At 43.8% G+C, this 26,312-nt stretch overlaps 2 long non-coding RNA genes across 2 annotated transcripts in view; both read right to left on the reverse strand.

Moving 5' to 3' along the window:
* Window positions 1-26,312, reverse strand: part of LOC310842245 — a 48,483-nt gene that overhangs the window by 2,488 nt on the left and 19,683 nt on the right. The window lies entirely within an intron of this gene.
* Window positions 1,924-4,531, reverse strand: LOC310842227. The gene is made up of 2 exons (XR_014563016.1): window positions 4,357-4,531; window positions 1,924-2,816 (listed from the first exon to the last, which is right to left on the reverse strand). It is a non-coding gene; the product is annotated as an uncharacterized lncRNA (long non-coding RNA).

Consider the following 26,312-nt stretch of genomic DNA (forward strand, 5'->3'; position numbering starts at 1 on the left):
CTCCTTGAGCATGTGATAGATGAATGCGTAATTCTGCCTTGCATGTGCTAATCTAGATAATTGCCATCATAACAAGATTTCGTTTCTGAAGATCTACAGTAAATAACTTGCTCTTACATTTCTCTTAGCCTCCCCCACAACAACCAGCCTTTTTTAAAAAAGCAAAAAGCTGTATTGCTAAACGTCCGATTTCTAAATATATTCTCTCATCTGTTTATTTCAGCTTGGCATTTATCTCCATTGGAGGGGGTGGGGGATTGTGAGATGCGCCTGGAGTGCATTCTGACAAGTCATCACTGTGATGAAAATAAATGACATTTAAAGCAAGAAATAAAAATAAAATAAATCTTCGGTTTTTGCCCATGCACATCTAAAAGTTGCTTATTAAAGAGAATATCCTTTCCAGCAAGGTGGCACAAATGTTTCTAACATTAGGATTTAACATTTTCTGTGTTGATTAACAGAATAGTTGTTCTCCCACATTGTTTCCTGGTTCTTCTTTCTAGCAACGGGGAGGGGTTGTCACGCACCGTAATAAGCCGGATATTGTTTTGTCAAATATATTCATGGCACATGCCCATATAATGAGTGTTATTCAACTCAGGTTTACTGAGTTGAATAGTCCTGTTGAAATTAATGGACCTAACTTAATCACGTTTTCTAATTTCAGTGGTTCTACTCTGAGTAAAACTTAGCTAATAATACTATTGTTACTGTACTAGTTCCCATTTAGAAATGCACTAGATATCTATGTGCAGATAGATATAATTTCTATTATGAGAGGAGAATCTGTGACCTGCAGATGTTGTTGGACTCTTAATTTGCATCACCCCCCACCAGCATGAGCAATGGAGTTGTAGTCCAGAAATATCTGGAGGGAAACATGTGGGTCTATACACACACACACACACAGAGAGAGAGAGAGAGAGAGAGAGAGAGAGAGAGAGCTCTCCAAATGCAGTGTAATGCGGAATATCGAAAAAGGATCCTATGGTAAGATTTTACTCGAAGAAATGTATACTCACAATCACATTATTGGCCCTTGCATAGTTTCTTCTTCTTCACTATAAGAAGAACAGTGTGTGTGTGTGTGTGTGTGTGTGTGTGTGTGTGTGTGTAATCTGGATTAGTGCTACGTTCATGGTAAAGTGAACCATGGTCTCACACAAGAGCACTTTGCCCATTACAAGTGTTTGATAAAGAAAAAGCAAAGATTCAAGGGACAACCATGTGGTTTATCATCCTGGTCTCGTTTGGTCCTGAATGGGTAGATTCACCCAAGTTAGCTCTGGCTACTGAGTGGGGTATATGGTCCTTCCCCATTCACTTCAATGGAAGGCGTAAGTTCATATGCCCATCCCTACTCCCTCCACTGAGATCAAGGGGAAGACGTTGCACGTGGGGACACTCTCTGAGCATGGGTGGCCCCCTTGTCCTTGGACCCGTAAGAAGAGTCTGTGGGATCAGGCCAATGGCCCATCTAGTCCAGATTCCTCTTCTCACAGAGGCCAACTAGTGCCATTGTTAACAGAGCGGGAGAAAATAATGCATTCCCTCCATGCCACGTATGATTTTTATAAACTTATGTCACCTCTTACTTTTTCTCTAAACTAAATAGCCCTATAGTGTCCAAGTAAATACTTCTTTGCTTTAAAGGATCCACATTGGCTCCCAGTACGTTTCCGAGCACAATTCAAAGTGTTTGTGCTGGCCTTTAAAGCCCTAAACAGCCTCCATCCTGTATACCTTGAAGGAGCGTCTCCACCCCCATCGTCCAGCCCAGACCCTGAGGTCCAGCTCCTTCTGGTGGTTCCCTCACTGCAAGAAGTTGTGTCTGCCCTGTGGAACACCCTCCCATCAGATGTCAACGAAATAAACAACTATCTGAGGTTCAGAAGACATCTGAAGGTAGCCCTGTTCAGGGAAGTTTTTAATGTTTGATGTTTTATTGTGTTTTTAATATTCTGTTGGGAGCTGCCCAGAGTGGCTGGGGCAAGCCAGTCAGATGGGCGGCATATAATTAATGACATTGTTGTTGTTGTTGTTGTTGTACTCTGAGTACTTGGAAGGGAAGCATTTCACGGCCCACTTTTGTTCTGTGGTTATCAAAAAGCTGCTATTATTCTGAAGTTAGTAGCGTTCAGCTGGCCGACTGAATAATCCACTGTGGATCTTTGCTTATAATTGGCTATCACAGGATCATAACATATTGGTCACCAGGTACTTCCTTAATCTCAGCCATTTCAACAATTTCCTTGGAACTTGTTTGAAGAGGGAGCCAGGATCTGATGGGTTTCCAGCGCTGGATGCCAAGGTGGTTTTAATTCTGGCAAAGGGTTCACAGCAGGAAAATAGGGAGTGTGATGCCTCAGATGCTACCGGTTTTCGGTTTTGATGCTCCACGTGTGAAAAGACTGATAAAAGAATTAGCATTCTGTGCAGTTTTTTCCAGTTTCAAGAGTGAAGTGCTGGCTTTGCTTTGACTGCTCTCAATCAAGGATATCAACACAGAGGGAGAAAAATGGAAAAAGAACCTCCCTAATGCTCTGAAAACAAAAGAATGAACTTCTTCTGAGGTTTAAGGGCATCCCCCCCCCATCTAATCTGGTTATTTATAGCCTGTTCTGGCTATAACAGGCAACCTTGAATTAACATCTCCTAGTTTATGCCTTCCTGTTCTATTGCTCTGATCACTGCTATGCCAGGTACCAATCTTGGCTTTTATTTGCTTAATTTTAAAAATGGCAATGGGAGCAATTACAATAACAAATTGAGTGGGGAAGCGATCATGCACAAACACCTCTTGGCGGCCAGCTCTGCAAAGAGAAGAGAAACACAAATAATTTTGTCGCTAATAAGGCAGCGTGCCCGAAAGTAGCTTCTCCCACACACAAAAACACGGCCAGCTTTGGCATAAAGCAGCTAATGAGAAAGGAAAATTAAAATGTCGCCATCAGACCTCTCGCCATGTCTCCCCTGGAAAAGAAGAATGCCCATCAAGTAATGCCATGTTGCTCTTTAAAGGGATTAAGAAGCGTTTGGATTTGATATCCCGCTTTATCACTACCCAAAGGAGTCTCAAAGTGGCTAACATTCTCCTTTCTCTTCCTCCCCCACAACAAACACTCTGTGAGGTGAGTGAGGCTGAGAGACTTCAGAGAAGTGTGACTGGCCCAAGGTCACCCAGCAGCTGCATGTGGAGGAGCGGGGAATCGAACCCGGTTCACCAGATTACGAGTCCACCGCTCTTAACCACTACACCACACTGGCTCTCAATCTTTTCCTCCTGGAGGCAATGAGCCCTGCCTTAAACTTAGCCTTGGAGCTCCAAAGCAGGTGTCTTTTTCCAAAGAGCAGGACTGAAGGTTTCTTTCCTTCAGTTGGGTAAATGGGACATTTGCCCTTGGGTACTGCTCTGGAAGGATGTTCTGAACAGCCAGCTGCAGAGATTCTCCTCTCATGCTGTGTTGCAAAGAACCACTGCTTGCTGCCACACTTCCTCGTGCAGCCTTGGTCTCCCGCAATGAAAGCTGTGATTATTCTGGGATTCCATTGTTAAGCATAATTGTTTAATTGACACTGAAATGGGGGACTACCTAAATGTGTATTACTGAAGGCTTTAATGTGGGGAAATTCCACTGATGTATATTGTGGTCTCTGAGCTCCTAGATGGGTTGATAAGTATGGTAACTATTGCTGCTTTCTGCTAACTAACATGTGAGTGTTTAACCTAGATCAAGTGGCAAAAGGAGATAAGGTTTCAAAATGGAGATTTGCAGCCAAATACCTTTATCACCTGATCTATGGTTAAACACTATGTCAGAGCTAGCAGAGAACAATAACAATTAAGTATCAACCCATCTAGGAACCCAGAAAGCTTAATATAGCCCCATGGAAAATCCCCATGATGAAGCCTTCAGTAATAAACATTTAGGCATTCTCCATTTCAGTGAGAATTAAACAATTAACACCCTCCTCTCTCCTGCATCTCCCTGTGCACCCTCGACATCAGCTCCAGAGGATTAGAAGACCATCTGGACAATATTTGGTGGGCAGGCAGTGGAGGAGGAAACAAAAGTTCTGTTGTGCACTGCTTTGAAAACAATCCAATGTGTTGCTCTCCAGATGTTGCTGAACTAGAGCTGCCATCACCCTTGATCATTGGGCCATGATAACTGGGGTGGATGGGAGCTGGAGTTTAAGAACATCTGGAGAGCAGAAGATTGGCTACCCCTGAGCTAGTAAGTCTATCTGCGCTTGTCCTTCATGAATTCATCTAATCTCCTTTCAATGCCACCGAAACTACTGCCAATTGCTGCGTTCTGTGGCAGCGACTTCCACAAAGTTGTTACCCACCGCATGAAGAAGTCCTTCACTTTTGTCTGGGTCTCCTGCCAATCAGTTAAATCGACTGACTCCGGGCCCTAGCGGTATGAGTGAGAAAAGAAGTAGGTTTCTGCCACAAAACCTGAAAATGTGGAAACATTTATTTATGTTTAATGGAAGAAGCTCCGCGTTCAGCAAAGTTGTTTACTTGGGCCTTTTGCTGAGGGCGTCGAGTGAAAAACGATTGTCCCTCAAGTAACAACATAAATATTTATCTTATTATGGATTGAAATAAAACATTGTGTGCCTGGAGAGTCTAAGGTAAAGTTGTATTTTTAACCTTGTAAGGAAAGAGTCTAGAGGTTTGAGCTTAATTAAATTATAAATTGATCCCTCTAACCTTTTCGTCTCAAATATATATATAATGCATGGCAAGCTGGGGATGATGGTAGCCAATGGTATGATTTTCTGCATCCTGGCAGAGGTAAAGGAGAGGCTGCTGACGCCCTCTGAGGTGATTTTCAGCGCACATTGAATTGCATAGAGCGCTATTCTTCACACATTGTTGTGTTAATGATCCAGTTAGCGATGAAAAATTGTGTTGGCTTGTAAACACAACTGCCCTGTGGGGCCTCAATTAATGCAGGATGCTTTGTGATGATATTAGCCTGGGGTGAGAAGCTGACTCGGTTTTATTTCACTTATTCGTTTAATTTGAAAATTTATAATCCGCTTTTCGATTCATGGGAGCTCTGAAAAATGGTGGAAAACCTTTTTTAAAAAAAATCACTGGGGGGAAAAAAACCCCAATTTAAACTGTAAACAGTAAGGAAAACCTCAAAGATAACTGAGTCGTGAGCTTTTATTTTCTTGTTTTACCACCAGCAGGGAAACACAAATCAAGTAAACTCTTACGGAAGATGAAAGGCTTGAGTTAAAAATAATAATAATAAAGTTTCAACAGCATGCCTGAAAGGGTGTCTGGGTTTGGGACTATGTGAATCTTAGGTGGCAACAGATTGCACAGATGTGGAGTCACCACTAAAAATGTCCCGTAACCTCAGTAAGTGTGCAGTCATTGGGGAAAGCTATTGTGCAGGTCAGATTATTTCTCCAAGTAGGTGTTAAATAGCATGGAGGACCAAACCAGAACCCTTTTGGAGAGTTGCTTCTGCATAAGCTTCTAGTTTAAATAAGAACCGAACCATGTTAACATGAGCCACAGAGCAGGACCACAGCGTGGATTGGGAGGTTCGCACACAGCTTTGTTTTTAATATAACAATGATTTCCAGTTCCAGTTTTAAAGCCTAAATGACAAATATGTGGGTGGCGAGAACACCCTTAATTCTTGTAGTTGGGGGTGTTCCTCATTGTCTGCTTAGATGTCTAGCCGCTAAGTATGTTGGGATGTAGAGGATTGGTGAGATCAGCCATTAATCTTTTAGCTGGCAAAGGTTTTCTTTTGACTCTCCCAGTTTGTGATTTGGCTGCCTTGTGTTGCTTTGCTTGCTTGTTGATTTATGGGATTTTATTGCATTCTACGGTACTACAGTGGTACCTCGGGTAAATTCGTTCTGGAGGTCCGTTCTTAACCTGAAACTGTTCTTAACCTGAGGTACCACTTTAGTAAATGGGGCCTCCCGCAACTGCCGCACCACCGCCGCATGATTTCTGTTCTCATCCTGAATCAAAGTTCTAAACCCAAGGTACTATTTCTGGGTTAGCGCAGTCTGTAACCGGAAGCATCTGTAATCCAAGGTACCACTGTACAAACTCTGCTAGAGTCTGGAGGCCTTTGGGACAGAAAAGAAGCAGTGTATGAACGAATCATTTTCACAATGTCTAGCGGCAGCTAGACTAGTGACTGGGAGTGGCCACCAAGAGCATATTACACCAGCGCTGAAAGATCTACATTGGCTCCCAGTATGTTTCTGAGCACAATTCAAAGTGTTGGTGCTGACCTTTAAAGCCCTAAATGGCCTTGGTCCTGTATACCTGAAGGAGCGTCTCCACCCCCATCGTTCTGCCCGGACACTGAGGTCCAGCGCTGAGGGCCTTCTGGCAGTTCCCTCACTGCGAGAAGTGAGGTTACAGGGAACCAGGCAAAGGGCCTTCTCTGTGGAACACCCTCCCATCAGATGTCAAGGAAATAAACAACTATCTGGCTTTCAGAAGACATCTGAAGGCAGCACTGTTTAGGGAAGTTTTTAATGTTTGATGTTTTATTTTGATTTTAGTATTCCGTTGGAAGCCACCCAGAGTGGCTGGGGAAACCCAGCCAGATGGGCGGGATACAAATAAAACAACAACAACAACAACAACAACAACAACAACAACAACAACAATTTTATACCCCGGCCACACTTTGGACGGCTTACAGCACATAAAAATGCCTTTGTAGCCATGTAGCCAAATAGGTGGCCCCACTGCCCAGTTCAGAATTGTGCCTTTCTGTATCGTATGCTTTTCTCTGTATTCCTGTATTCTTTTGGCTATCAGTTAACCAAAGCTGTGCCATGATCAGCAGGCAATGAGAGTCTCCAAGGCCCCCTGCCCCATTAACAGAGTTTAGGAATGCACACCAGTAAAGGGGAGGCTGGTACAGATTCAATTAGGCTGACCAGAGCCAGCTGGAAGATGATTGAGGATGACACCTTGATAAAGATAATGAGAGTTTCTTATGTACAAAACAACTTCAAATATGGAATATCTTTTTTGAAGGCCAGACAAGAACTGTTCACGTGTTGCTGTAACCCAGACGTTTTCAACCTTTTTGAGTCCACAGCTCCCTTAACCAACTACATTATTTCTGTGGCACCCCTGTGGGGCTCAAGACCCCAGTTATGTCACCTTCTCACCCTTTTTTGAACACTCCCTTGTGGAGGGTTCCCTCAGCCTCCTTTCCCTTTACCCTCTATTTGGGAGTCCTCTGGGCAGTCGCTGCTGCAGTCCCTGGTCTCTGAGCTGCCTCTCCTGCCCAAAAAGGCCTCCTCACACTGTCCCACAGGGGCCTGAACAGGAATCTACACACATATTAAAAAACACCGTGAAAATGCTTTTTTAAAAAAGAGTTTTGAAAAATACTTTGAATTTTGCATAGCTCACTCTCGCCATCTAGTGACGCATTTGTATATTGCACTTTACAACACATTTAAAACGTTTAATTTGCAGCTGTGTAGCTGAGTCATGGGACTTACCTGTCCGTTCCCAACAGCAAGGGCTGGCTGGCTGGGCTCCCTCGCCCGCTTGCTTGCTTACTCCGAGGCTGCCTCAGCTCCTGGCAACCAGCACCCCCTGACCAGCCCCAGAGGCACCATTTGCCTGCAGAGCTTGTAGCCGGGGCTGCTGCAACAAACAGCTGTGCAAGCCTTTGGGAGGCAGAGATGCGAGAGGGCGTCAGAGGAGGGAGGGAAGGAAGGAGGGACAGTGTTGCCCGCGGCATCCCTGACCATCATTAAAGGCACCCCAGGGTGCTACAGCACACTGGTTGAAAATCACTGCTTTAACCAATAATATTGCAGAGATGATATGGGCATGAGGGCTTCATGTATTCAGAATGCTATATAGATGCCTTGAACTCTTGTATTTGCTGCCCAGCTTTTGGAATTACAATGAAGCTGATCTTTCCATGACATACTGTTGTTAATAATAATAATAATAATAATAATAATAATAATAATAATAATAATAATAAATACCCCGCCCATCTGGCTGTGCTTCCCCAGCCACTTTGGGTGGCTTCCAACAAAATATTAAAATACAGTAATGCATCAAACATTAAAAGCTTCTCTAAACAGGGCTGCCTTCAGATGTCTTCTAAAAGTCTGGTAGTTGTTTTTCTCTTTGACATCTAATGGGAGGGCGTTCCACAGAGCGGGTTCCACTACTGAGAAGGCCCTCTGCCTAGTTCCCTGCAACTTGGCTTCTCGCAGCGAGGGAATCGCCAGAAGGCCCTCTGCGCTGGACCTCAGTGTCTGGGCTGAGCGATGGGGGTGGAGACGCTTTATTTGGCTAAAGAGGACTGGCATATTTCCAGACCCCCATTGTAGGGTGACACCTTCTTGTGAGATTCTCATGGGCATTGGCTGGCCAGTGAGCAAAATAAGACGTTGGACTAGAGAGGCCTTTGCTCTCACACAGGGGTGGCGCTTTCTCACTATTATTTATTGGGAAAGCAAAACTGTGTGTGACTTCGCTTATGTACCCTTTCCTCTTGGGGCTAGTTTTGTGCCGCTGGACTCTGTTATTTGGGATGCATCCTGGCCGTCCTTGCTGTGTTGAACAAGTCCCACCCGACAGCAATCCAGTTGCAATTTCCCATGAGCTTCGCGGCTTGAAAAAGCACAGCTGCAGCTCTGGCAATTGCTGCCAGGTAATTGCTACAGCTGCAGCGCTGTCAGGGTTCTGTGCTACGTTGTTCATTTAATTGCAAGCACACGATGCTCAGGAGATTTTTTGAGTCAGGCCTGTAGCATAGGGCTGCCAACTTTGATATTTTTAAAAATCTGCTACATGGTTGGAGTTTGGGGCAGGGGTGGTGAAATATACTCGGCGTTGAGAGTGGATTTCATGCTCTTTATTCAGCTCATAGTGGTGAGGAGGGAATGGAAGTCCCCTCAAAGTATCTGCTTTATATACATTCTTTACACAATGGGCTGCACATGATTGGCTAATTCCGGAATTCTCCTGTAGGCCAATCAGGTTGTGGATTCACTTCTATCTGGAGCTGGATTGGGTGGCTCCTGCCGACCAATCATACTGCTGCATTGTTCTAGGACCAATCAGACTGCTGCATTCTGAATCCTATTGTTCTAGGACCAATCAGACTGCTGCAGTTTGGATCTTATTTAACTCAGTACATAACAGGTGGGGAACCTGTGGCCCGCCAGGTGTTGCTGAACAACACTGACCATTGGTCATGTTGGCTGGGGCTGATGGGAGTTGGAGTCCAACAATGACTGGAGGACCACAGATTTCCCACTGCTGGTTAAGGCAGTGGAAGGAGGGGGCTTTCAGGGGACTCCATCCCATCAGAAGGCAAAAGGTAAAGGGACCCCTGACTGTTAAGTCCAGTCACAGATGACTCTGGGGTTGTGGGCTTATCTCGCTTTACTGGCCGAGGGAGCTGGCGTTTGTCCACAGACAGCTTCCGGGTCATGTGGTCAGCATGACTAAGCCACTTCTGGTGAACCAGAGCAGCGCACTGAAACACCGTTTACCTTCCCACCGGAGTGCTACCTATTTATCTATTTGTATATGATGTGCTTTCGAACTGCTAGGTTGGCAGGAGCAGGGACCGAACAACGGGAGCTCACCCCGTCACGGGGATTCGAACCGTCGATCTTCTGATCAGCAAGCGCTAGGCTCTGTGGTTTAGACCACAGCGCCACCTGTGTCCTCTATGACATCAGAAGGTGGAGCCAAATCCAAAGCTTTATCACTTGACAGATAAATGTCACATAGGGAGAAAGAAGTTTTTCTTCTTTTTCTCTGTTTTTCTATCCCTTGATATTATATGATATAAATGTGACAAAGGGTTTTTTGTTTTGTTTTTTAGTCCCCCCCCTCTGTTTTCCTTTCTCTTTCTCATTACAGTGGTACCTCGGGTCAAGAACTTAATTTGTTCTGGAGGTCTGTTCCTAACCTGAAACTGTTCTTAACCTGAGGTACCACTTTAGCTAATGGGGCCTCCTGCTGCCGCCATGTGATTTCTGTTCTCATCCTGAAGCAAAGTTCTTAACCCAAGGTACTATTTCTGGGTTAGCGGAGTCTGTAACCTGACGCGTCTCTAACCTGAAGCGTCTGTAACCCGAGGTACCACTGTACTTTAAAATTGTGTTTTGTAAGGATTATGAGTATGCTGGAATCATAGAATTGTAGAGCTGGAAGCGACCCCCAAGGGTAATCTAGTCCAACCCCCTGCAAGGCAGGAATCTCATCTAAAACATCCATGAGTTTTTGGCCCTTCAATTTCTGCTTAAAACCTCCAAGAAAGGCGAGTCCACCACCTATTTCACTGCTGAATAGCTCTTACTGACAGAAAGTTCTTCCTGATGTTGAGTCGGAATTTCCTTTCTTGTAACTTGAATCCATTGGTTCGAGTCCTACCCTCCAGAGCAGGAGAAAACAAGTTTATTCCCTCTTCCATGAAACAGCCCTTGAGATATTTGAAGATGGCTATCATATCTCCTCTCAGTCTCCTCTTTTCCAGGCTAAACATACCCAGCTCCTTCAACCGTTCCTCATAAGGCTTGGTTTCCAGACCCTTCATCACCTTGGTTGCCCTCTTCTGCACACGTTCTATTTAATGTTATCTTACTTGGTTGCCCCAGCCACTCTGGGCAGCTTCCAACATATTTAAAAAAACATAATAAAACATTAATCATTTTTTAAAAACTTCCCTATACAGGATCGCTTTTAGACAGCTCGGGGGTCAGATAACTCGATGTTGTTGTTGTTTCGTATTTAGTCGTGTCCGACTCTTCGTGGCCCCATGGACCAGAGCACGCCAGGCACTCCTGTCTTCCACTGCCTCCCGCAGTTTGGTCAAACTCATGCTGGTAGCTTCAAGAACACTGTCCAGCCATCTCGTCCTCTGTTGTCCCCTTCTCCTTGTGCCCTCCATCTTTCCCAGCAATAGGGTCTTTTCCAGGGAGTCTTCTCTTCTCATGAGGTGGCCAAACTACTGGAGCCTCAGCTTCACGATCTCCATAGCCTTCAACATTTATCCAATGAAAATAGATCCTAAAGAAAAGTGGGACATTCTGGGATCAAATCAGAAACCGGGACGGCTTCTCTAAATCAGGGGCATCCCTGGAATAATTGGGACACTTGGAAGGTCTGCAGTCAATACTAGACCGCATGGGGTCAGGGACAGTGAGAGTTGTAGTCAAACAACATCTACAGGTATGGAAGTGAGAGCTGGACCATAAAGAAGGCTGATCGCCGAAGAATGGATGCTTTTGAATTATATGGTGCTGGAGGAGACTCTTGAAAGTCCATGGACTGCAAGAAGTTCAAACCTATCCATTCTGAAGGAAATCAGCTCTGAGTGCTCACTGGAAGGACAGATTGTGAAGCTGAGGCTCCAATATTTTGGTCACCTCATGAGAAAAGAAGACTCCCTGGAAAAGACTCTGATCTACAGGGCACCAGATTGGGGAGGCTGGGTTTGTGTGTAGGGCTAGGGCTTCATTCAATTTCTCATCGACTATATAACCTTGGGCCATTCGCCATTCCTTAGCCTAAATCAGCCTTTCTCAACCCTTGGGTCCCCACATGTTGTTGGACTACAACTCCCACCATCCCTGACTGCTGGTCCTTCTAGCTAGGGATGATGGGAGTTGTAGTCCAACAACATATGGGGACCCAAGGTTGAGAAAAGCCGGCCTACGCAGGGTTGTTGTGAGGATAAAATGGAGCAGAAGGGTGGGGGGGAGAATAGGCCTTGAACTCCAAGTTTCCTCCCCATGTTTAATGTTTTATTATATTTTTATATATGTTTGAAGCTGCCCAGTGCTGGGGCAACCCAATAAGATGAGTGGGTGTAAATAGTAAAATTATCATTATGCAAAGGGACATCCCTATTTTCATAGGATAAATGTTGGAGGATATGGAAATACATAACAAATGTATATCCCCCCCCCCCGCCCAATCCAGCACTTGTACCAGTGACTGGTCCCGCTGAACTCAGTGGAGCTTACTTCCAAGTAAACATGCATAATCTCAGCCTGCCAGGCTCATCTAATTGGGCCATAAGGAGTTCTGCTGGATGTTTTCAGAGACGGAGTATGATTAGCACTGATTGCTTTCTGTACGTTTATTTTTGTCCTTAATTGGACATTCATTGAAGGAGAGGCATTATTAAGAAGGGAGAGCATTTTCCTCTCTCCAATTTTTATTCTCAAATAAAACTAGTTAGCTGCCATGCAGCATTCCGCCCTCCCCCTCTTTATGAAAAATGCCAGCTATTTTAACTTGTATTTTGACTAGTCTGCCTCTCTGTCTTTGCTTTCTGCATCCAAGTATCTATCAATAAAATATTACGGCTCCAATGACTCTATTCATTGAACAGCAGGGGGAGAAAAATCTTCTGGGATCTGTCACCTGATTCTCTGGGGGGTGGGAGCGGCGTTCCAGCAAGTTGTCTTCCCACATGGCGTTGCTTTAAGTGCAATGAAATTCTTCGGTGCTTTCAACTAAATTGAGAATTCTGTTTGAAAAGGCGACGTTCTCCATGGGCCTTGACTCCAGCCAGATTTATCTTTCATTTCCCAGTTTTCAACTGATGTACAGCAGAAACTCCTCACCGGAAATAAACGTTAGTGTGACATACTTGAAAGCAAGAATGGAAGCCTTTCATTGTTCCTCATTGATTAAAAGTTGTGTCTGCTGACGAGGATTTCATAGGCGAGTAAAGCAAACTGTAATCGAACAATGAAGTAATAAAACACAAATGAAAAACAAGAACCGCAAAACGGAGTAGCACGGCAATGAAATGAAAGGAAATGAAAATCAATATAGAGCAAGCATAACAATAGCTGGACCTCAAAGCTAGGACAGGAATGGTTTTTACCTGCCTTCAGAAAGCCAGCAGGGAGGAGTCTGTGCAAATGTCTCTTGGAAAAATGTTCCTTGAGATTGGGGCTACCACAAAAAAGACTCTGCTCATATATATCATATAATCCAGCCAAATGTTAAGCACTCTAAGCTCCAGGGATTTAGGAACATAGGAAGCAGACTTCCTTCCTTCCTTCCTTCCTTCCTTCCTTCCTTCCTTCCTTCCTTCCTTCCTTCCTTCCTTCCTTCCTTTTGTATACTTAGGGTTGCCATACGTCCAGAATTTCCCAGACATTGCCAGGATTCAACCGTTGGAAATCGCTTAAATCGCTTAAAATTTGGACATATGGCAACCCATGTCGGAAGTGGGATATGTAGATTTTGGCGAATTTCCTTTAAAATAGCTTAAAAACTTTTTTTTTTTAGATCTTGCCAAAAAAAGCTGAACAACTTTTGTGTCCAGCTTTTCACCTTTTGAAATATGGCAACCCTGGTATACTACCTTTATCTTCCAAGGAATTCAAGGTGATATACATCGTTTTCCTCTCCATTTCATCCTCACAAGAACCCTGTGAGGTAGGTTAGGCTCAGAGATGTTGACTGGCCCAAGGTCACCCAGTGAGCTTCATTGCTGAGTCAGGATTCGAATCCTGCTCTCCCAGGTCCTCGTCTAACACTCTAACCATTACACCACACTGGCTTTACAAAAAAATAAATAAACCCAATAATAGAAAGATAAAGTCGTAGGGACCCTAATGACAATAAAATGAAGATTATTATTGAAAGTTGAATGCAAACGTATGCTAGTGTATGTGAATAAAATACAGAATTACAAATACAACTTATCCAAACTAGTCACCGTATATAAAAATGTAGCACCCTGCTTGTGGTTAACGCTTAGCTGGAATGAAATATTCAACGCAGCAATAGAGAAATTAAAATAATAATTTATTTGTCAGACAAATAAATGAGAGGCTCAGTGGTATATGGTTACCAAGCTCTGGCCCTCTTGCCATCCTGGCCAGCACTTATATTCCCTTAATCCAGCCCCCTTTGCTCCTCCTGTGGCTGCCTCTGTCCAATCAGCCTGGTTGAAATTCCTATTGGCTGTTTGGTAGAACCAATCACAAAAGATACACCCACAAAAGATACACCCACTTCCTTGCCCTTATAAGGGAGACAAAGAGCTATATATAAATGACAAATAAGTAATAATATATCTTACATGGAATCTTAATTACCAGCTCACCTCTTTGCCCTCCTTGCCCTATTGCCTTCTAAAACAAATGTTTAATCTTACATTTTTATGTTCAACAGATGTCAAGGATCTCGAGTTTCACATCAATATTGAAAGATTTCCTTCATTTGAAAGTTTCTAAACAAATGCCTGACAACCATATATCAGGAGTGCTCTATGGCGTCTCCTGTCTGGCAGGGGGCTAGGCTGGTGGCTGACTTAATTTCAGGATAGTTAAAACTCTTACAACTATATGAAATAAGAATCTAGCATTTCTTAAATCCTTTGCATAATTACATTTAAGCCAATATATTTAATACATTATCATAGGTAGCCTTTTAAAAGGAATAAGGCCTTTGTAAAGTAAAAAGGAAGGAACTCAGTAAAAACAGCTTTTAAAAAGAAGCCTCTTCAGTTTACACCTCCCCCCTTTCCCCCTCCTTTCCCAGCCAGCTAGATGCTTCTTCTCCAGCCAAGCCAGTTGCCTTTCCCAACATTTAACCTTTTTAACTCTCTCAGTTTAAGAAAAAGAAACAGCTTTTAAAGATTTCTTTAAAATGCTCTCTTTTTCTGCCAGCTAGATGCCTCTCCATTGCTCTTGGCCTTTTTAACCTTGGAAAGAAGATCTGGCTCATTTTACTGAGAGGCACTTTGGTATTATTTTACTATTTACCCTTGCCTTTAATTGTGTTTTCTCAGTCTGCAAGGGCAGCATATGTAATTCTCCCTTTTTATGACTTTGAGAATTGTTTTTCTACTATAAATCAATGGGGCCCCCTTGTCTTAGGAGAAAAACCTCTTGCCAAGGTTCTTTCTGCCTGGCATGAAACATTTGAAAATCTAAGCCCATTTAATTTAGGAACCTGATCAAGATATAAGCCAATATAAGTCTTGATTAAAAATGCAGTCTATATTCAAATGCCACATTCCCCCCTTTCAAGCTCAAGGACCTTCATCCCAAGTGTCCTTGATAGCTTGACCTTCATCATATTCCTGAGGTAAAGCTCTGTATAGGGCCATGATATGAGGTAGAGTTTCATTTGAAACCATCTTGCTAATTGTACTTCTAAAACATGAAATGATACATGGCATCATACACAAAACCATTACCACTACTGTCAAGAAAAACAAGCAAGACAATAGTATCCCTTTGAGTCCTGTGACATTAGGTAACCAATTGGTGAGCCATCCCATATCCCATCCTTCCCATGTTTGTACTGGGACATGTGCTATATTCTCCATCTTTGTGGCCAACACACGGATTGCCTCACCATTATCAGAAATGTTAAAGCAACAGGCATTCCCTGTCAAGTTCAAGACTCCACATAGGCCTCCCTGCCTGGCAAGTACATAATCCATTCCCATTTTCAGCTGCAAAATGGCGGCTCTACTTTCATCCAACTGTTGTGCAATAAGTCTCAAACTCTGGGCCGTTGCATTGGTTACAAGTTCCACTACTGCTTGCAATCGAATTATTCTGTTTAGATTATAAATAGGATCCCGTGCCCCTTGTATGAGCTCACCAGGATTCCAGGAGGCAGGATCATAATAGGCTATAATGCGCTCTGGCGGCCAATCATCAGTACCGCTCCAACTTTGGGTACTTCCTCCTGCTATATGAGAAATATCAGCATTCCTTCGTGTTCGCCTGGCCGAACTAGTGGGCATAATCCACATTGGTGGTAATACCCAACCCAAGAAACAAGTCCCACTCCATTTGGAAGGGAGCTTTTTGTATGCCCATTCTCCACATATCCACCACAACCATCGGGTCTGAGGTTTTTGGTACGTGGAGTACAGAAGGCGAAATACCAAAAGAGGTAGAGAGTTCACAGTGCAGTATGTTAGATTGCCTTTTTCTGTCACAGTTATGTTCCACACCACTTTCCATGCGTGAATAAAAGGAGGTGCACAGGGCAAGGTATTCCGAGTTCGATAGGTAGTACCGTGTGCCCAGGTATGACTATTCTTAATATAATCCCAAGTATAGTGACAATGAGAAGAGCCTATCATGGGAGAATCAGCTGCATCTGATGATTTATGTACACAGAATTCCCCTTGTACAGGTATAACTCGTAATGGTTTAGTTGAGTTCCATCCGGGGAAATTCTGTATTTCTGTTTGGTGTGGCATTTCGCTTACCATACCAATGGCATCTAATGGTATCGGTAATAAGGGCATACCTCCCTCTGAATCATCTGGCCCAAGAGAGCAAACAAGGCAATTGGTCCTATTTGCAACATTGGCTACCATTTCAGCTAAACCTACCCACATATTGTGGTCATGGCTGAATCCATATTTAGCCAATTTGGTCAGATTCAAGGACCCTTCCCCTTCCCAAGGGATCAGGATTAATAATAAAATCATGTTGATGTCTAGTATATGCATTCCTTCCACAAAAGATTACCTTATTGTGATAGCAAATAATTATTAGCCCCAATATAATTCCCCCAGTGACAGAAATGGGGAACCACCAAGACCAAAACATATATCCCGAGGATCCCCAATGAGTAATATCTCTGATAATTGTTCCACAAGGGGGCAGTCAATCAATTGTATTAGAGAATCTTTCCGTTCACAGTCGCTGGTTCAGACGCTCCTCAAGCTTCAGGCGTGCGCAGGTCAGCCAGCTTCCAGGTTGTGGCTGCAGCAGGCCGGTCGTCAAATGTTGCCCGTGACCTAGCCCGTTCCCGGTAGGGCTAGATACAGGGGTTTTTGGAGAGAGTTAGTTTTAAAGGATTAGAGGGGTCACCTTTGCACGTCCAACTGCCTTCGGACTTCTTCAAACGAGAGTGATGAATCCAGGGGGTCACCTCAGCTACCTTCACCGCTGTTGGAGTAGAGAGCAAGACGGTGTAAGGTCCACGCCACTTTGGTGCAAGTGGATCACGTTTCCACTCTTTCACCCATACGCTATCGCCAGCCTGGAACTGATGAATCGGCTCGGCAATGCTGCATGGCGTGCGTTCGAGGGCCCACCTGTTAAGAGAAACAAAAACACGGGAGAGAGATTGCACTTGTCCCTGTGTCACATGATCTCCTATTTGTTTAAGGTCAGCTGGAATATCCTGAACAAAGGAGGGCGGTCTCCCATACAGGAGCTCAAAAGGTGACAACTTAAGTCTTTTTGTGGGTGCACACCGAACACGAAACAGTGTTATGGGTAACACATCTACCCATCCCAATCCCGTTTCCTGGGTTAATTTTGCCAATTGGGTTTTCAGAGTCCGATTCATTCTTTCAGTTTTCCCTGAACTCTGAGGCCTATATGCTGCATGCAGTCTCCATTTTACTTGTAGGACTCGACATACATCTTGTACTACTTGATCAATGAACGCTGGCCCATTATCACTTCCAATGCATCTAGGTAATCCAAACCTTGGGATCAATTCAGTGAGGAGTCTCTTAGTTACCTCTCGTGCCTTTTCAGTTTGGGTGGGAAAAGCTTCAACCCATCCGGTAAGAGTATCTACAAACACAAGGAGATACTTGAATCCCTTAGAAGGGACCAGCTCTGTGAAGTCCACAATTAGGCTTTCCATGGGGACATATCCCACATGCTGAATTCCAGGAGGTTGTACTGGTCCCTGCCTGGGATTGTTTTTAGCACAAAGAACACATTTCTGTGAAATGCAAGTTGCTAATTGTGATAGATTAATAATATACAACTTCCGACTGAGACTCTCTCTGGTTGCAGTACCGCCAAGGTGAGTAGATTCATGATAATTTCTTACAATTGTGCCTGCTAGATGATGAGGTACATAAATCCTATTGTCCGGCAGGATCATCCAACCGTCCTTCATAACCGCTCCTTCCTGTTCAGCCCACTTCCTCTCTTCTGGGGTATAGTGAGGTTTAACTTCTTCTGGAACTACCTCTGGTATGAGGGCTGCTATAAATCCTCCCACAGGCTTTTGGGCTGCCTCTCGGGCTGCTTTGTCAGCAGCATGATTTCCTCTGGTTATTGGATCCCTTCCTCGTCCATGACCTTTGCAGTGCATTACAGCAATCTGTTCTGGAGCCCATACTGCTTCTAACAGGATTTCTACTTCAGGTCCATATTTCAAGGCCTTCCCGTGGGCTCCTGGAAGCCTAACTTTATGGAGTCCGGTCGTTCCTAGTCTTGAGTAAAATCCTCTTCTGCCAGTCCAATGAAATTGTCTCTATTCTGTCCTTGTTCTGGTCTCTGATATCTTCCATTTCGGATCATTCCCCGTCCCCGTCCCTGGTTTCTTGGGCCGGAGCCTGGGCCTGGGCCTGGGCCTGGGCGTACTTCTTCCAACCTCAGGGGTTCAGGACACTCCCGCTTCCAATGACCCTCCTTCTTGCAATTTGCACATTGATTCCTTCCCAGTGGTGGATTCCTTCCTCGCCCTCTCCCTCCATTTAAGGGGCGGTGGTCTTGCTTCACTGCTGTGGCTAGCATTACCATCTTTTCCTTCTGCCACTTCTTCTTCTCTTGCTTCTCAGCCTCATCCCTATTCCGATAAACTCGGCGTGCAATGGCCATAATTTGGCTCATCAGCATCCCTTCCCATCCTTCTGATTTCTGAATTTTCTTACGAATATCAGAAGCGCACTGGGCCACAAATGTAGCAGTAATCATTCTGCTGTTTTCAGGGGCTTCAGGGTCAAAAGGAGTCCATATACGATAGGCTTCTTGCAGCCTCTCTAAAAAGTCTCCTGGACTCTCATTTGGTTTCTGTTCTACTTCTGAGACTTTAGACATATTAGTGGGCTTCTGGCATGCCCTGCGGATACCTTGCACAAGTGTCTGGCGGTAGGTGGTAAGTCTGGCCAGGTGAATTCCATTGTTTGGATCCCAATTAGGATCTTCCAAGGGAAAGTTATCTTGGAGATGACGGTCAATATTAAAAATATTTCCCACTCTGGCCTGCTCACGCAAATATATCTGTGCCTTTTCAATTATGTCTCTCCTTTCCTCAGTGGTGAAAAGAGTATTTAGGAGCTGGCGACAATCTGTCCAAGTAGGGCTATGAGTATTTACTATTGAAGTCACCAAGTCCATCATAGCCTGAGGTTTTTCTGCAAAAGATGGGGTGTGTGTTTTCCAATTCATCAAATCTGTAGTTGTGAATGGAATATATTGCAGGGTCGAAGTTCGAGGTGGCCGTGGTCCGGGTTGCCCGTTAACCAGCGCAGGCTCCTCAAGTGCATCAAATACTCTTCTAAGAGGGGCTACTACGTGATCTTTCTCTTCGCTTTGCTCTAGGGGCCTCAAATCATAGGGGATGGTATTTGTCCCAAGGCGTTCTTTTAGCAGCTTTATACGCCTGGCTGTATTGCTTGCTGACCGATTAAGGTCTCCCTGTAACTTCTGTAATAATTCTCTAGGACTTGGATGTACAGGGGTTTGGGGTGGGCAATCAGTTGTTCCACTAAAGGAGACTGTAGATGCAGGTCTATTAGGAGTCACAGGTGGAATAACCACTTCTGCTTGGGCTTTATTATAGGACTCCAATGCCTCCTGAAGATATTTATCATAATCTATCAAGGAATCAAGCTCTGTGACTCCACTCCCATTATTCATTCCACTTTCTTGCCTTGGGGTTACAACTGGCGGAGTGTTTGAATTAAGCTCCCTTCGATGTGGAGCATAGGGTGGAGGTGGAAGCACCTCTTCCTCTGGTCCCTCAAAAATGGGTTTGAGTTTATTTGGCAAGATTCCTTTCCTAGCTTCAGCTTTTACAGCCAATAATTTGCATCGTTTGACTTTGCATTCCCTTATCCATGGAGGATTTTTATTTAATGTGCTCAGCCAGGAATCTATATATGGAAATTGTTCTGGGCACCCTCCAGTTTCTTTGGCGATATTAGACCAAAGTTTGCTTACTAAATTTATATCAAAAGTTCCCTGAGATGGCCATTCAGTATTTTGTTTCGGCCATTCTAGTTCACATAACGTTCTCAAGCGCTCTGGCGTCATTTTGACTCCATATGCCCCTGAGAAGGCTTTCTTAAAATTATTTAACATACACTCAAGAGGTGTATTTTCCCCCTTTGAACCCCCAACTCCCATTGTATGGCCCTGTGAAGTATCCACTCAGTCACTCACACACACGCTTTGTCAATTTTCCCTTTTCCTCCACCAGACCAACATCTGATGTACCCAACCACCTAGCGTACTCAGTTTCCCCTTACTGAGACGCAGAAGTTTGATCAAGACTTCTCTTCCTCCCAATTAATTGGAGGGCCAAAAATCCCTTTGTGCACTTACCCTTGGTTGGTTCCCTGTTTCCCCCGGTCCGTCGCCGCCAGTGAGCAGGGTATCAGACAGACGAGTCTTCTGCGTTCCCCCTGGAAAAATTTACCAGTGCGCGCTGGGTAAGCAGTGGTCCTCTCTCTTGTACCCTGCCCAGTAGGGCGAAGGGGCTGCGTTCCAGCAGACCACTTATCCGAGTCACAGTGGCACCATAAAATGTAGCACCCTGCTTGTGGTTAATGCTTAGCTGGAATGAAATATTCAACGCAGCAATAGAGAAATTAAAATAATAATTTATTTGTCAGACAAATAAATGAGAGGCTCAGTGGTATATGGTTACCAAGCTCTGGCCCTCTTGCCATCCTGGCCAGCACTTATATTCCCTTAATCCAGCCCCCTTTGCTCCTCCTGTGGCTGCCTCTGTCCAATCAGCCTGGTTGAAATTCCTATTGGCTGTTTGGTAGAACCAATCACAAAAGATACACCCACAAAAGATACACCCACTTCCTTGCCCTTATAAGGGAGACAAAGAGCTATATATAAATGACAAATAAGTAATAATATATCTTACATGGAATCTTAATTACCAGCTCACCTCTTTGCCCTCCTTGCCCTATTGCCTTCTAAAACAAATGTTTAATCTTACATTTTTATGTTCAACAGATGTCAAGGATCTCGAGTTTCACATCAATATTGAAAGATTTCCTTCATTTGAAAGTTTCTAAACAAATGCCTGACAACCATATATCAGGAGTGCTCTATGGCGTCTCCTGTCTGGCAGGGGGCTAGGCTGGTGGCTGACTTAATTTCAGGATAGTTAAAACTCTTACAACTATATGAAATAAGAATCTAGCATTTCTTAAATCCTTTGCATAATTACATTTAAGCCAATATATTTAATACATTATCATAGGTAGCCTTTTAAAAGGAATAAGGCCTTTGTAAAGTAAAAAGGAAGGAACTCAGTAAAAACAGCTTTTAAAAAGAAGCCTCTTCAGTTTACACCTCCCCCCTTTCCCCCTCCTTTCCCAGCCAGCTAGATGCTTCTTCTCCAGCCAAGCCAGTTGCCTTTCCCAACATTTAACCTTTTTAACTCTCTCAGTTTAAGAAAAAGAAACAGCTTTTAAAGATTTCTTTAAAATGCTCTCTTTTTCTGCCAGCTAGATGCCTCTCCATTGCTCTTGGCCTTTTTAACCTTGGAAAGAAGATCTGGCTCATTTTACTGAGAGGCACTTTGGTATTATTTTACTATTTACCCTTGCCTTTAATTGTGTTTTCTCAGTCTGCAAGGGCAGCATATGTAATTCTCCCTTTTTATGACTTTGAGAATTGTTTTTCTACTATAAATCAATGGGGCCCCCTTGTCTTAGGAGAAAAACCTCTTGCCAAGGTTCTTTCTGCCTGGCATGAAACATTTGAAAATCTAAGCCCATTTAATTTAGGAACCTGATCAAGATATAAGCCAATATAAGTCTTGATTAAAAATGCAGTCTATATTCAAATGCCACAAAAAAAGGCAGTTCTTCAAATAGTACAGATAATAATAACAAGATCTCCAGGATTTTATTTCATATTTCTTCAGAAAAAAACTGGAGAATTGTTTGTGAATGGCAGCTATTAATTCCCTTTCAATTTTTCTTTCCGTTTTTTTCTTCCTTTCAGGAATATGTTATTTCCAAGGCCTTTTTTCCACAGCCGGAACTCAGTTCTGGCACTTCTCAAGTGAGCGCCATTGCCATTCTAAGAGAACCTCTAAGAACCCCAGCACCTCTTTTTCTCAAAAATAGAATGGGTTATTCCCATAAATCTTGAAAGCATAAGACAAAAATAAAAAAAAAGGTTATCCATTAAATATAAGAATATGCATATGTATGGAACATGTTAAATAATTAAAATAACTACTACATGCAGTTGGGCATTTGAGTTCATCCTAAAGAGTTGTTACTCCAGGAATGGCAATCTAGAAGGCTGCAATATAAACAGGCATTTTTAAAAATAAAATACTCTACCTGGAAATGCCAGAAATTGAATATGGAACTTTCTGCATGCAGAGCAAAAGCACTAAAGCTCTTCAGCGGGTGTGGGTATGTTTCAGATCTTTAAATCCATGGAAATTAAAAGGGCTTAACCTTTGCAGGCTCATGCCCCTTAGTTCTCTTCATGGACATTTGTAAAGAGAGAAAGAAAATAACATTTGGATCCTTAACTGAAGATTTCTGCTGACCCCAGGATACTAAATTCCTTACCAGAGGAATGATTAGCAAATCTATTGCCTCTTACAGCAGTTAACTTGAAGGTCAAGACTCTTTCGCCAAGATATTGTTGCTTCGTCACAAAAGTTCAATTTCTGCAAAGATCTTTTATCACATTTTTAATCTTTCTTATTGAACAGTTCTACATTTGGGGCATTAATGAGAAGCTCTTGACCAGGCAAGGTCATTGCCTAGTTCCTGGCAGACGTGACTGCTGTCCAAAATGGAATAAATAACTGCAGGGAAAACTGTGAGCATAGGGCTGTCATGATATTAACCTGTTAGCAAGCCGCCTCAGCGGATATGCATTTCACAAACTGTTGCATAGTCTCTCCAATTTCTGAGTGCTGTGAGATTCTGGGGGTTACCTAGGTTTTGTGTTTCCTTTGGGGCAGTCTTTATGATATATAGTGTATTCACACATATATACAACCTGAGTCTGCGATGGAGGGGGTCACAGCATGAACTCCCCAAGAGGGCCTTGTTTCCTTCGTAGCCGCAGGTTTGGATTCAAATGGAAATCAAATATTGCTCTGTCTCTCAGCTTGCTGTTTTTCTTCTAGCTTAAATCACTCCAAACTCTCTGCTCTCAACCCTGCCTTTGTCTTTCTACCTACCCAGGAGTTAGGGGAGCTGGGGGAGGGCCTCCCACCCATTTTTCATCTTGCACAGAGCCCCTTCCTTTGTTCCCTTAATGACCCATTGCCTCACCAGGAAGCTAGCCTGGCTACTCAAGAATAGAACCCCTCCAAAACTCCTAACAATGCAAACAATCTCTTCTTCTTTGGCAATCACTCATAGCCGAGTAAGATTGTCTTCCATGAACACGGTTTTAACAGTGAGTCCGTAAGTGACTGTGGAGGCCAATTCTGGATCCACACGTCCTTCCACAGTGGGGACATAGGTTTCCGGGCGGGAGTTGATCACCGTGAGGGTTTGCCAAGCATGCCTTCTTCTTAGCACGTTTCTCCCTTTCATCCTGAGTTCAAGCATCTTCAAAGCCCAGGACACCTTTGATAAAGGCTGTTCTCCAACTGGAGGGCTCGCATGCCAGTTTTTCCCGTTGTCAGTGTTTATACTCCTTTTTTTATATTTGCCACCAGAGAGTCTTTGAATCTCTTTTGTTGACCACCAGCATTACACTTTTCATTTTTAAGTTTGGAATAGAGTAGTTGGTTTGGAAGACGATAATCAGGCATCTGCACAACATGACCAGTCCGACGAAGTTGATGTTGAAGAATCATTGCTTTGACACTGGTGATCTGTGCATCTTCCAGTACACTGGCATTAGTTCGCCTGTCTTCCCAGGTGATGTGTAAAATTTTCTGGAGACACCGTTGATGGAATCTTTCGAGGAGTTGGAGCTGGCATTTATAAGTGGTCCACGTTTCTCAAGCATACAATCTAGGAGTCTTGTGAATTAGGGTCTTTAGGCATCGGCAAGAGTGTGTCTTGGAAGATTTATCCAGTCACTTCTCAGGTCTTAAAAACTGTGATATTTCCTGAGCACACACAATGTTGGAAGACAGGGTGAGCGTTGGTCCATTGCCTTGAGAATGCAATCCATTCCCTACTTTCCAAGAGGGCAATTCACTACATTTTGTAGTGAAACTGATTAGTTGCATAGCATTGTGATGTAGCCTTCCTTGGTATGTGCTCCCTGATTGGCTTGAATAACACAGTAAGGGAGCAGGAGAGAATTGATAAAGGTTAAAAGGTAAAGGACCCCTGGACGGTTAAGTCCTATCAAAGGCGATTATAGGGTTGCTGCACTCATCTCACTTTCAGGCGAGGGAGCCGGCATTTGTCCACAGCCAGCTTTCCGGGTCATGTGGCCAGCATAACTAAACCGCTACTGGTGAAACGGAGGACCATGACGAGTGCCAAAGCTCACAGAAACAAATAAATAAATAGATGCAACTAGTTAAAAGAGGCACATTTAGATTTTTGTTTTTCTAGGGCGGGAGTCAACAAACTTTTTCAGAAGGGGGCCGGTCCACTGTCCCTCAGACCTTGGGGGCGGACGGCGGACTATTTTTTGAAAAAAAAAATGAACGAATTCCTATGCCCCACAAATAACTCAGATATGCATTTTAAATAAAAGGACACATTCTACTCATGTAAAAGCATTCTGATTCCCGGACCGTCCGCGGGCCGGATCTAGAAGGTGATTGGGCCGCATCCTGCCCCCGGGCCTTAGTTTGCCTTCCCATGGTCTAGGGATACTGGTTATTGCTCCCATTATTCTTTTGGCAGCCAAGATTTTGGGCCAGCATTGGCGACTTCCGGGTTGGCGCCATCGCCGAATGGCGGACTCCCTCCGAGCTCCAGAGGGAGCCTGCTCGGCAGGGGCTGGGTCCTACCGCGCCGGCGACGCGGGGACCCTCAAAAACCATGGGCGCTGAAACCCATGGACATGGTGACTTGGCTGGCACCTTTTGCACTCCCCCCCGGCCCGTGAAGGAGCCTTTTTAAAGGCTACGGAACGGGTGACAGGGGGGGGGGTGGTGCTTTGAGTCCTCCGCTTCCCCTGCCGAGCGAAGCCGCATGCCATTCGACGGAGAGCGCTGACTTCTTCTATTGAAAATCTGGACTTAAAAGAATAACCCGTGAGTAATTGGAACCTGGACTAAAAAGGGGGATAAATTTTAAAAAAATTCGGAGCGAGCGGGGGAGGCGCAAAAATGAAGTCAGCCCCCCCCCCCTGTTGTAGAGGAGTTAAAGCAAAGGATTTGACATCTAAGATCGAGTGCAACCCTATTTTTACAAAGTTATTAATTTCGCGACGGAAAACTATAAGACTGAGCTGGAGGAGAAAAGTGGAATTGATTTAAAAAGTAACCCCCCCAGAACCCTGGTAGCGTTTTGCGAGAGCGCCGGGAGAAGACAAAGAGAGGTTTTGACAGCTGTCAAAGAGCTGTCAAAGCAGAAGAACAAAAATGAGAACTTTGTTACAAGGACTTTGCCGGTTACATTTGTTATAAATTGGATACAAATTGTTTAAAACAAGGAATAACAAGTTATTTGGACTGATTGGGATGATCTGGAAGGGAACTGAGTTATTGCAACCCACCTAGAGGAGCCGAGGGATATTACAAGTTGTTGACATGGAATTTGAATAGAACTTTCTATCTCCTGGGAAACTGCAGAAATGGAACACTATTTTGACTACAGAGGCTGACATACTAAAGAAGACTATAGACTTATCTATTGAAAAATGGAAGGGACTTGGCATTATGTTTCGTTCCTGAATAACAGAGCCTCTGCAGCTGAATTTGAAGCTTTTGGAATTAGAACATTTGTGCAGGAAAACAGGAAAACAAAAAGAAAAGAAAAGGAGAGAGATCAACAAGAACAACAAGAATAACAAGAATAACAAGAATTGGATAAAGTTGGAAGAGGGAACATTTGGGACATCCAGATTTGAAAGGTTTAAAGAAATAAAATTGGAGTTTTTACTCCTAATGTATAAAAATCTGGATGGAAAAAATGGGCCTTTTTGAGACAGACTCCTTCCAAGATTGGACATTTGAAATTAAAGATGACTGGTAAAGGGCTATGGCTTAAATAATTGTGGGAGCTCCAGGAAGACATCAGATGTTGATAAATTTTGAGAACGCAACCGGGAAAAGGGGGATGGAAATTTGGAATCCAAAGGGTGTTAAACTACATTTTATTTCATTATATTTTAATTTGTAATGTATGTTAAAGGGG

The sequence above is a fragment of the Podarcis gaigeae genome (assembly GCF_964106915.1).
Source record: "Podarcis gaigeae genome assembly, chromosome: 3".
NCBI lineage: Eukaryota > Metazoa > Chordata > Lepidosauria > Squamata > Lacertidae > Podarcis > Podarcis gaigeae.